At 42.0% G+C, this 13,152-nt stretch overlaps 1 protein-coding gene across 1 annotated transcript in view; it reads right to left on the reverse strand.

Annotated features, from left to right (window-relative positions):
- LOC140315905 (tripartite motif-containing protein 16-like) overlaps window positions 1-13,152 on the reverse strand; it is a 190,593-nt gene that overhangs the window by 174,860 nt on the left and 2,581 nt on the right. The gene's annotated exons all lie outside the window — the stretch shown is intronic.

Here is a 13,152-nt window from a genome sequence, read left to right on the forward strand (position 1 = left end):
CTGACATCCAAAGGGCTCAGTGTTGGTCTCATCTGACCAGACTGTAAACTGAGGGTCGTGCACGGAGGTCATGGCAGTTGAGAGCATTACTTACCTGCTATTCCAGGTCTTTCTGAAGCAGTCTGTGAGTGGGCCTTGGGTTCTGAGTATCCTTTGCACCTGGTTGTGACCGGTTTAAGGCCCCAACGCTGCTCAAAAGTTTAGAAATGCTTCTGTAACCTCATAACATCAGTATGTTTCGCAACAATCGGGCTGCAAAGGTCTTGAGTGAGCTCTTTTACCCCTTATGAGATGCTTCTCATGTGACGCCTAATAAGAAACCTTTTTATAGACCATCAATTAGGACTAAACCAGCTGATTAATTGGCTGATTGAGGGCTGAGTTGCTTTCTGTACTCTGACAGATTTCAGCTGTTTTTAGTTTTTTCCTGTGCCTTTTTGCACCTCCTTTTCTTCATGTATTCAGTACATATATTCCCAATATCATTTCACTTTATTACACATAACTCACTTACAGGACTTATTAGTTTTCATGTCTTTGTATGAGTGGATTACTTGGGTTATAAGGAAATGTATTTACTGAGAGGGATGTTTAAAGATGAACATTATTGTTCCCACATTACTTTGTTAGCTGAAGCTTTCTAGCTGAACGGTTCCGTTCTGTGACTCAGACAACCTGCAGCTGTGTTTAAGGTGTGTTTCCAACACAACACCGGTCCTCTCCTCACTCTCGCTGTGTTAACGTTACATTATTGGCATGTTTCTGATAAAGATGGAGGTCTCCAGGTACAACTGTTTAATGAGGTTAAAATATCCAAAATGTTTAAACGAAGTAATTAACGGTTCACATGCATTACTACGAGTTACGCTGTGCACATCTCCGGCTTGGTCCATCACTGCTGATGAGAAAGCATTGTTTGCTAGCATCTGCTGCTCACTTACAGCTAACTGCTAACTTACAGCTAACTGCTAACTTACAGCCAACTGCTGACTTACAGCTAACTGCTAACTTACAGCTAACTTACAGCCAACTGCCAACTTGCAGCTAACTGCTAACTTACAGCTAACTTCTAACTTACAGCTAACTTACAGCTAACTTACAGCTAACTGCTAACTTACTGCTAACTGCTAACTTACAGCTAACTGCTGACTTACAGCCAACAGCTAACTTACAGCTAACTGCTAACTTACAGCTAACTTCTAACTTACAGCTAACTGCTGACTTACAGCCAACAGCTAACTTACAGCTAACTGCTAACTTACAGCTAACTTCTAACTTACAGCTAACTTACAGCTAACTGCTAACTTACTGCTAACTGGAGTGTTTGTGGTCTGACTTAAGACAGTTACAATAGATAAAACAGTAGAAAAGAAGGACTTTCTTTGGAAAAGTCTGAGGCAGATCATGTTTAAAACAATCTTTAACTGATCAGCACACCTTATTTGGAGAATATATTAACTACAGATTGCCAACAAGAGAAAAAACTTGGATGGAGGTGAAATGAGGCCGAGTGCAGCAAAGTGGCGGTGATTCCCAGGATACAAACAGATGACAGGAGCTGGAGTTGGATCCGAATGTTCTGCTGAGTGGATCGAAATCAGGATTAGTGCTGAGAAAAAAATAAAGCGCTAAAACAAAAGTGCTGAATAGCAGAGGAGGGAAGCAAAGACACAGTAAACAGACTTGACTTGTTACAACTGGTGGAGGCACTGCTCCAACTCCCAAACACATGACTCCACTTTTGTAATTAGACAGGCTGAGAGATGGCAGTAGATAGTGGAAGGGGTGAAAGACGATGTGACCTTGTAGTGTCGAAGGGTTTCTGTCTCACATGAATCACGACCATTATTCACTGTTTTGTTACTCACTCTCTATCCGTAGTTTCTATTGTTCTTTCCAGCTTTGACCTTTCCTGTTATGTCTTATAAAGCCTCCCACACACGAGTTTTAGGTCACAGATCTTAAAGGGTCACTATTTGTATGACCACAACTGGACTTTTCTGAGATTATTTCCCATCATGCACCTGGTGGACATACTTAAGAACAACGAGGTCGACCGATAAGCAGCTTTTAGCCACAGCTGCGTTTTTAGGTGCAGATGAAACATCGCAGAGGTTTTCTACCCTTTCCTGTTTTATTAATCTTGTGTTTTTGATGCTCTGCATACAGCCACATTTTTGCCTTTATTTTGGACTCTTTTGATCAGCAATCTTTTACCAGCTTAGAATCATCTAAAACAAACCTTTGCAACATGACGGCTGGATTACTGCAGCCCAGTCCCTGGTGTCACACCTTCAGATGGTCCAAACTGTCAGCACATCAAAGGATCCACTTCAGGATCTTATTCATGGTTTTTAAAGCCCTAAATGGTCCCACTCAGACCCCAAGTCCCTTGATCTCGTAGTAAAGATCTTCTTCAGTCAGACCCCCGTCTTATTGCTGCCTCTGTTCATCTGTGTCCGTCTTAGCTTAGCTTAGCTTATCTTAGCTTAGCTTAGCTTCCATGTGTGGATGTCTGTGTTCGTGTTATATCTTTATACTTTCAGTCAGTCTGAACTGTATATGAATGTTCTTTATAAATCCACTTTACTTACTTCCTGTCAGCAGCAGAGTTTTAAAAACAGCTTTTGCAGCTACGTTATTAACTTTGTCGGGTGTCTGACTTGAGTTTCCTCACATGAGATATAATATCCCAGATATTCCCAGAGATGAGAGTTACTCCTGAAGAATTATCTTTCCATTGTCCTCCTGTAAATGTCCACCACAGCTGTTGTTTCCTCTTCTTTCTGGAGGTTTAGGTCCGGTTTGGATTGCTATGACACTACTCATCCCTTTAAAACCAGTTAAAGGAAACCTCTTTCGCTGCTTAGCTAAAGATTGCTTCGGATTTGCTTCTTTGGTGAAAGGAAACCCAACTATTGACTCGCAGGAGTTTGTGACATGATCGTGACACAGATTCCTGAGACTTTATCTTTAATAAAGTTTGATAAAGAGAGTTTAAAGCTAATGCAGCCGAACAGTATTTTGTGGAACAAACATAGTTGTTATCAGTTTTATCCGCTTAAATGTTTGTATTTGGAGGCTGAAAGGTTTTTCTGATGGAATTACACACCAGGCCTGAGTTCATCTCCCATCCATATAATGTTAAACTTCAGGTTGGCTTTCAGTCGCTGCTTTAAAAGCCTGTTTAGGGTTAAAAAAACATCTAAATCCTCTCATAGCGAAGCTGGTGGAGAAACGGAAGAAAACACTTTTCCTCTTGAGTAAAAGCTAAATAAAGGGTCTCCACCTAGCTTAGGTTAAAGAGGAAACTGTTAGTCTGGCTTCCTTCGTGCCATTTTGATTTAGTGTTTTTAAGATAATGGGGTGATTAAGTGAGAAATGTGAAACTGAAGTCCTCCCTTTTTATCTGCCCTCCAGTCAGGCTTTCTTTGTTGAATTGTGAAACATTATCCGCGGGATGTGATCAGACAGGAGACACCGCCGCTCTGCTTTCACTCTCTATCCAAGCCAACAACACAAAGAAACAAAACCCCGAAACATGAGTGTTCATGTTCATCAATCCAAGCAGATTCCTCTGAGCTCAGCGGGATCGTATCCAACATTTCAACATGATTAATGACAGCCAGTGAAGGGCGATGAGAAGTGAAGACACTTTGTTTTCTCTTCTGATTTGTTTTCTGAGGAAGAAAGCAAAAATCCTGGAATGATTGCAACATCACAACTAACTGGATGTGAAACCTGCAGAGCGCTAAAAGCTGCTGCTTCGACAGAAAAGATGCAGCAAAATCAAAGCTAAGAGCAAAAAGAGGCTAAAAAAAACAACTGGAGAAGAGATCAGAATATATACACATTGATCATGCTCTTTTCTGAATAAATGTTGAGCTTTAAATTATTTCAAAATGAAGAATAGTCAAGATGTGTGATCTTAAACTCTGGTTCCAAAGTCCATAACGGTTGGAAAATACATAAATAAGAAGCTGTCGTCTGTATATATGATGCATGTCATTCTCTAATTCAACAAGCAGTTTATGATAATCTAATCCCCTCGACTGATTACTGTCCTGCAAAGCTGGGAAATGTTACTGACTAATTTACAATGTGCCAAATGCTAAATGCTAACAGAAAACAAAAGAACTGGGCCCGGTACAGATCCCTGTGGAACTCCATGACTGCTGTCAAACGTTGGGATGGGCTGATTGAGAAGATTCAAACAACCTGTTGTCAGAGATATGTGTGAAATAAGATATTATCTATCTATCTATCTATCTATCTATCTATCTATCTATCTATCTATCTATCTATCTATCTATCTATCTATCTATCTATCTATCTATCTATCTATCTATCTATCTATCTATCTATCCCTCCATCAGTCCATCCATCCATCCGTCCCTCCATCCATCCCTCGGCTCCCTCCATCCGTCCATCCATCCATCCATCCCTCCATCAGTCCATCCATCCATCCGTCCATCTGTCCATCCATCCATCCATCCCTCCATCCATCCCTCGGCTCCCTCCATCTGTCCATCCATCCATCCATCCGTCCATCTGTCCATCCATCCCTCCATCCCTCCATCCGTCCGTCCATCCATCCATCCATCCCTCCCTCCCTCCCTCCCTCCATCCATCCCTCCGTCCATCCATCCATCCCTCTCTCCATCCATCCATCCCTCCATCCCTCCGTCCGTCCCTCCGTCCATCCCTCCGTCCGTCCGTCCGTCCATCCATCCTTCCATCCATCCATCCATCCATCCTTCCATCCATCCATCCATCCATCCATCCCTCGGCTCCCTCCATCTGTCCATCCATCCATCCATCCATCCATCCATCCATCCATCCCTCCATCCATCCCTCGGCTCCCTCCATCTGTCCATCCATCCATCCATCCGTCCATCTGTCCATCCATCCATCCATCCCTCCATCCATCCCTCGGCTCCCTCCATCTGTCCATCCATCCATCCATCCGTCCATCTGTCCATCCATCCCTCCATCCATCCATCCCTCCCTCCCTCCCTCCCTCCATCCATCCCTCCCTCCCTCCATCCATCCCTCCGTCCATCCATCCATCCCTCCCTCCATCCATCCATCCCTCCATCCCTCCGTCCGTCCCTCCGTCCATCCCTCCGTCCGTCCGTCCATCCATCCTTCCATCCATCCGTCCATCCATCCTTCCATCCATCCATCCATCCATCCATCTATCCATCTATCCATCTATCCATCCCTCCCTCCCTCCATCCATCCCTCCCTCCCTCCCTCCCTCCCTCCATCCATCCCTCCGTCCATCCGTCCCTCCATCCATCCCTCCCTCCCTCCCTCCCTCCCTCCCTCCCTCCATCCCTCCATCCCTCCCTCCTTCCCTCCCTCCATCCCTCCATCCCTCCATCCATCCTCTCATTCTGCCTCGGCAGCACTTTTGTTCAGTCATTACACCGTTGTCTGCCACAGTCTCGCCGGCTCAGCACTACGTCCTGCATTGGGCCCTCCCACCTCATCATGTCCCCACTGGCCATTATAATACAAGCTGGTTTAAAACGCTTCTGCATTAGGAGGAGAAAACAGCGGGAGAGGAGCTTGTTACTTTCCACAGTGCCAACACATTCTTTGTCTCCTCTACATATTGCTGTGTCAAGAGTTTGTATTCATTTGAGGTATGTCTGTGAGAACATGGTGGATATAAACAATGTTGGACTTTCCCCAGTAAGACATCATGTAGAGTAAAAGGATTCAGTACTTTCCTAGACTTTCCCTAGTGCTTCTCTTAATGTCTGATTTACCCACATCGTCATTAGTTTCTTTAATGTTGGCTTTTCCAGGTGGTTTATTGACTATGTAAATGCACAAAAATATCAGCAGAATGATCCTTTAAGTGACAGTAGGCAGGGTTTTTAAAACCTCAGAGTCTCCGACTGCAGACGTGTTTCAACACATCTCAACGTACCTTTTAACTGTAATAAAGAGGCAACTCAAGGTCACGGGTTGTCTAAACAGGCAGGTTCGCTCAGAGGAAAATGTCAGAGCCAAACTTCTGTCCTCTGTGAAACTTATTTCCTCCAGGCTGCTGCAGCTTTACCAAAGCTGACGAATGATATATATATATAAAGCTATACGCTAACAGCTAATCATGATGGTGACTTTTTCCATCATTTATTTGGGCTGGTCAGAAATCTTTACTTGATATAGCTAAGCTAACAGCTAAGGTAACACTACCTAAGCTAACAGCTAATCATTCAGATATAAGCTAACAGCCAATCATGATGGTGACTTTTTCCATCTTTTATTTGGGCTGGTCAGAAATCTTTTCTTGATATAGCTAAGCTAACAGCTAAGGTAACACTACCTAAGCTAACAGCTAACCATTCAGATATAAGCTAACAGCCAATCATGATGGTGACTTTTTCCATCTTTTATTTGGGCTGGTCAGAAATCTTTACTTGATATAGCTAAGCTAACAGCTAAGGTTACACTACCTAAGCTAACAGCTAACCATTCAGATATAAGCTAACAGCCAATCATGTTCGCTCAGAGGAAAATGTCAGAGCCAAACTTCTGTCCTCTGTGAAACTTATTTCCTCCAGGCTGCTGCAGCTTTACCAAAGCTGACGACTGATGAAGACGTGTTTGTTTCAAATAGATTCATTTACAGTCAAGTGTTGCTGCTTGTGATGAAGACTTTCTTTCATCAGTTTGGATCAAGAGGTGAACTCTGACGCTATTTTTCACAGATACTCGTAAAATAGTTTGTACAAGCAGAAAATAGGCCAAGAGACCTCGTTGATACCTTTTGTTTGGCCGAATAAACGTGTTAAATCACTATACTGTCACTAGGAGAGGTCACTCTGCATTCAGCACTGTAATTAGGTCTTCAGTACATCCCTTTAACTGTGTTAAAGTTTAAATGCTTAATAAAACATACATGAACAAAACAACCCACATTATGTTTTAGTTTGAATAGAAACATGGGCAGCAAAAACAAAAACTCCTAACTGACTAAAACTAAATTGAATATTAAAACTGAATCATTAATAACTTGACTTTACACAGATATTTCTTTATTTCTTGCATCACCGGATCATTTATAGGCTCCTGCTCCATTCTGTCTTTCAGGTGTAGCAACAGTACGTCATAGCTTACAGTCAGAGCTATCTTACCTTATCTAACCCGAACCCTGGAGACTCTGCAGGTGGTCCTGCCCTCCCTGCTGGTCCCAGATGTTCGGTGCATAAGGGCTCCAACACTACAGCCATGATTCTTATTGTGATAGAGCAGTTTCACTTGAAGCTTGAAGCATCAATTTAGAAACTTAATGTCATATCTTAGAGATGGATCTTTTCGTTTTTTTATTCATGTCAATACAAAATAATCCTGAATATGCAGACAATGAAAATGTTATGTTTACTTTTAAGTTTCATTCTGGATATATTTTTCTTCATTAACATTTAACAGGATGTTTTTTTGGGCTGGTCAGAAATCCTTACTTGATGTAGCTAAGCTAGCACTAGCTAAGCTAACAGCTAATCACAATGGGGACTTTTGTATCTTCAATTTGGGCTGGACAGAAATCCTTACTTTATGTAGCCAAGCTAACAGTAGCTAAGCTAATTAACTATAAAGCTATACGCAACAGCTAATCATGATGGTGACTTTTTCCATCATTTATTTGGGCTGGTCAGAAATCTTTACTTGATATAGCTAAGCTAACGGTTAAGGTGATACTACCTAAGCTAACAGCTAACCATTCAGATATAAGCTAACAGCCAATCATGATGGTGACTTTTTCCATCATTTATTTGGGCTGGTCAGAAATCTTTACTTGATATAGCTAAGCTAACAGTTAAGGTGATACTACCTAAGCTAACAGCTAACCATTCAGATATAAGCTAACAGCCAATCATGATGGTGACTTTTTCCATCATTTATTTGGGCTGGTCAGAAATCTTTACTTGATATAGCTAAGCTAACAGTTAAGGTGATACTACCTAAGCTAACAGCTAACCATTCAGATATAAGCTAACAGCCAATCATAATGGAGACTTTGTCCATCTAAAACAACTCAGACGTCAAACATTCCATAGCAGTTTTATATATTGTGGATTTTTACAGCACAACATACATCTCTCAACAGATGTCTGTGTTGTGAATGGAGCATGTTATAAGAACTGTGGACCATTTGATCAATCTGAACAGCTTGTTAGACAACTGTGCACATACTCCTGAAACCGGAGTAACTGGGGTTGTGTTCTGATGCATCTGGTCCATTACATCTGGACAGAATGTGGTGAAACCTGAACGCCTCCAGCTCTATCTCAGCTATAAAACCAAAGCACCGGGGCCGGTCACATGACCACAGAGTCCCTCAGGCACAACGACAGTTAATATCCCAGAGAGTGTAATCTGAGATGGGACTCGACTGTGCTGAATATTGACTTCTCACACTGACTTTTTTTCATCAATAAACCAGCACACACATCCACCCAAACCAGGTTATCCAACACTGAGCAACACTGAAAATTATGAGTATTTGTGCAAACATATGCAAGTATTTTATTCTTATTCTGTACAGACCAGTTTAATTTTTACTGTCAATCCAGAATGTGTATGTGCAGCAAAGTGTCCATCCTGTCCCAGTGAATACCTGAAAGCTGAAATCAGTGGAGTGACAGTTTAAAGGTGTAAGCAACACTCATTCATGCATTGCAGATCTTCTATTTATTTCACGCTTAGCTGAGCGCCTGTTGACTTTGCCTGACTGCCAGCACACAACATAAAATGAGCTCCACAGGTAAATAAAGGCATGTTAAGCACAGGTTATATCCTGAAAAGTACCCTTACACAGTCAAGGTTTGCATAAAAACTGCTGACCAGAGCAGTTTATTGGCAGAGATGCAGTAAGACTTGAATTATTCTGTTTTTATTAGTAGAAAGTGTGGCTTTGTTGTCTCAGAACAAGTATTTTATATTTACAGATAGATGGTGTCCATCCTTGTTGCACCGTTTCTCTAAAGCCAAAAGAAAGACAAAAGAAGCTTATCTAAAATCTTATCAGAGCTGCAGATGAGAACGCAAATGGACATTTTTACATGTATTTGCTTCTTTTTCACACTCTTCTGTAGGGTAGATATCAAGCAGGGTCCTCAAGAAAAGGGAAAATGAGGCCGAGGTAAAATGAAAGCCTCAAACCAAATTTCAGGATGTTTTATTCATTCAAATAATCTTTTTAATGACTCTATAAATGTAAATATCTTAAATCTTATACAACAAGTTTCCCTGTGACTCAGTTTGCACCAGTTTGGGGTAAATTGATCCGGGTTATGGAGTATGTTGCATCATCTGGGGGTAAACTGGCTCCATCGAACCGAATCTAAATCAAACCCGTGAGAAATATAATAATCTGTTTTATTTCTGTTTCATTAGTTTTATTACACACTTCTCGAGGGTCATATGTGAAGAGTTGAGTGCCTTTGTTTAGCTTTGTGTACCTTTAAGTGGTTTTTAACCAAATAACCAAAGTAAATCTCTACTGAAGTGACCTGCACAGTTTTGTGTCATGTCTGAGATTCCACTTTATTTTTCTTACAGGAAATGTAGGAAGTCATGAAGAAGAAGAGGAGTCAAACCCATCCGATGAATATGACACAACACCGACGCCTGACTACGACTACAACGCCACCTTCGACTATTACTACGGTAACAGCCGAGGAACGACACAGCATCCATCTCAGTGCTGATGTTGTCATTAGATGCATTGAAGGTACTGACTGTGCTTCACTTTGTCTTTCTGCTTCCAGTGACAGCGGCCGATGGTGCCATGAACAATGTAAGCGATCCTGTTTTTGTTCTCATCTGTTGTTAAAGTACAGATTTTTTCTTTATTTTTGAATTAAGTTCACATATTTATACTGAAACCACTGACAGTTGCTGGAGGTGATTCTCACGTTGCCTGAAACAGATGCTTTGAGTGCAAAGCATTCATTAATGCAAGGGCGTAACCATGGTTTTTAGACATTGGGGGGGGTCCAAGAAGAACAAAATTGTTGAGTGCATTATCTACAATTCTTTATTTATATATGAAAAATTGGACATTTAGAACATAGTTTAGAGGACTACATTGACCATGTAAGTTCACATCTAAAGGAATAGTGTAATTTCTCCGAGACAGTGACTGCCCCCCCACTTTGTTTTGGTTAGTTGCTTCCTGTTTACTGACCTTAAACACACCTACCAATTACAATTATGCTCTTCTGTAGTTCTGTAGCAAATAGGACAGCTTCCAGTGGAAAACGACCAAATACCCAAAGCATGTTTATGGAAATATTTTAATAACTAATGATGTAACAAATTACAGACTTTTCCTTTAACAAAAAATGTGCCGAGGACTTTTAAGTCCAGGTTCATTTCTATTGTGTCAATGTCTCAAAATGTGCATTAACAATGAAAAGTCTAATAGTCTAATGTTATTTTTGTTTTAAGTTTTTTTATTTTGAAAGGGGGCGGAAGTTTATTTTGTTGATTCTGTGTTGGATTTCCTGTTCTGGTACAATCTGCTCTGTTGAGCAGCGGCTCCGTCAAAAGTAGAAGTCCAACGTAAAGATAAGGAGAGCCGCTGCTGAGACGGCGGCGCGCCCGGCGGCGCGCCCGGTGGGTCACTCTCATTGAGCCGTTACGTTCCCACGGTAACCGCGGCGCAGCCGTTACGTTCCCATGGTAACACACGGAAATACATTGAAAATAAATAAGACATAACAAGAGACCGATTCCTTGACAGGGTTCATAAAAGGAGAACATGCATTTTACACATTTTCTTCTGTATATTGGGGGGGACAGGTTGGTATTTTCTCAATATTGGGGGGGACATGACCCCCCCAAAGAATGCGTGGTTACGCCATAGCATTAATGTACAGAGACACAGAGACCACAGTACTGTGCAAAAGTCCTGATCAGTTCTTCCTGTTTCCCTCCAAGCAGCCAGACTTTCTTTAATCTTTAGTGTCCTTAGTTCTGTTCGGTGTTTGTGACAACTGAGACTTTTGATTAAAAGTCCTCTCCGGGCCTCCTGACCTCCTGACCTCCTTTCTCCTGCCTGTGACCTGGAAACCCATGACAGCCCACGATGAACGATGTCTTGTTTCCTAAAACAAAGGCAGCAGGAAGCGCTATCAGGAGGACGGACACCCTCAACATGTTTTTAAAGAGGCGTGACATCGCCATCGACACCTTTAATGTTCCTCTGACAGATGATGCAGCTGCTTCTCTTTATAGTTTACTTATATCAGTTAAAAGTGATGCTCTAAAGCAACAGTGTCCAGTTTTTAAAGGTCTTTTAGCTCAAATCTTCTCCCTGACGGTGTCTTTGTCACCTCCTGGGGCAAAAAGAGGAAGAGAGGAAAGACATCGAGGATGGACCAACAAAGAGAAGAGATCTTAGCAAAGGATACAACCTTGTATCCACACTAAAAGCTTCTCCTGCAGCCTCCTCTCGTCAAACTCTGGAGCATAGATAGCCTGCGTTGTGTTGTGCACAGAAACATTTTCATGATGCAGGCAAGAGGAGAGAAGAGCTGCTTTTGTGAGATCTTCTGACTTTACAACCTGCAGGTTTACCCTGGAAACTACCTGATTTGTAGCTACAGCGCTGAAGCAGCTGAGGGAATGACAGGAGATTCATCATCAGTCCCAGGACACTGATTGGAAGTATTTCAACTGTTGTGCAACACAAAGAGTGTTTGGTCTCAAAGGCAGGGAAGTAAAAGGGGAAGGAGCCTCAGGTCAGTGGACTCCCATCACTCTCTGCTGTAAAGGCTCAGATTTACAGCAGCTCTGCTCCCTGTTGGACATAAACTGTTCATCCTCAGAGAGGCCTGCGCTTCCAGCTGACTACAGAAAGAGGGCGCTGCTGCTTTTCATTTAAAGAAATGCTTTCTGGAGGTCACCTTCTGAAGAGTTTGCAGGAAAAATGTTGCGACTGCTGATGTGGTCAGAGCAGTTATTAACGGAGGAATGATCTGTTTTGTTTTCCCTCAGAGCCCTGACCCCAGAGCAGATGAAAGCCCTGAGGGCCGGGCCAACGGCTGCGGATCAATAAGTGATCACAAACTGATTATCAAAACCCTCCTGATGTTGCTGCCTGCTCTTTTCTTTGGAAACCTCAGAGTCTGACAGTTCAGCAACAAGCGGCTTAATGATTTCCTATCAGTTGTACTGATTAGAGATCATGACATCATTATAATCACGTTCAGTTTTTGCTATTTTTATACATTTGTGTTTTTATTATGTAATAAATGTCTCACACAGAAATCTGATGTTCACATCTGATTAATTGAAGTTACATTTACTAAAGTTGTGTTAAATTTAGGCACATTTATTACGTCAACTCTTCACACAACACTTTAAAGGTAAACTTTTCACCTAATTTAACTATTTTATATTCATATTTTCATTAGATTATATCAGAAGATGCCAACCATACTGAGTTGAGCACCCCTTGTCTCTTTATATACTGACTGAAGGAGTAAAACAGCTGCAGAGATTCACTGAAACATGATCAAACCTGAACATAAACCCAGAATCTGAGGCAGAAACAGAGTTTTTTCTCAGTTCTCAGCAGCTTTAAAGTGAATCTCTGGTCTGAGCTCCTTTATTCTCCAACACAGCCTGAACCCTCTGAGACGAGCTTTCTGTCATTTCTTTAAGGAGTCTTCAGGAATAGTTCTCCAGGCTTCTTGAAGGACATCCCAAAGCTCTTCTTTGGATGTGGGCTGCCTTTTGTTCCGTTCTCTGTCAGATGATCCCACACTGCTTCAATAATGTTGAGGTCCGGGCTCTGGGGAGGATTCATCCCTCCATAAGACCTGTTGCCACTGATTTTCAGTCCACTTCTTGTGTCATTTGGCACAGCTCAGCCTTTTCTCCCTGTTTCCCTTCCTTAAGAACGGCTTCTTGACAGCCACCCTTCCATGGAGCCCATTTCTGATGAGGCTTGGGCCAACAGTAGATGGATCAGCTGAAGGTCCAGATGCATCTCTCAGGTCCTGTCAGGTCACAGCTGGATTTTTTCCTCTTTCTTAAGGACATCACTTTCAGATCCTGTTCATCTGCTGGAGATAGTTTTTTAGGCCTGACACTTCTTCTTTTGTCCTCCACTTGTCCAGTTTC

This window comes from Leuresthes tenuis, unplaced genomic scaffold (genome assembly GCF_036924035.1).
Source record: "Leuresthes tenuis unplaced genomic scaffold, fLeuTen1.0.hap1 SCAF_10, whole genome shotgun sequence".
Lineage (NCBI taxonomy): Eukaryota > Metazoa > Chordata > Actinopteri > Atheriniformes > Atherinopsidae > Leuresthes > Leuresthes tenuis.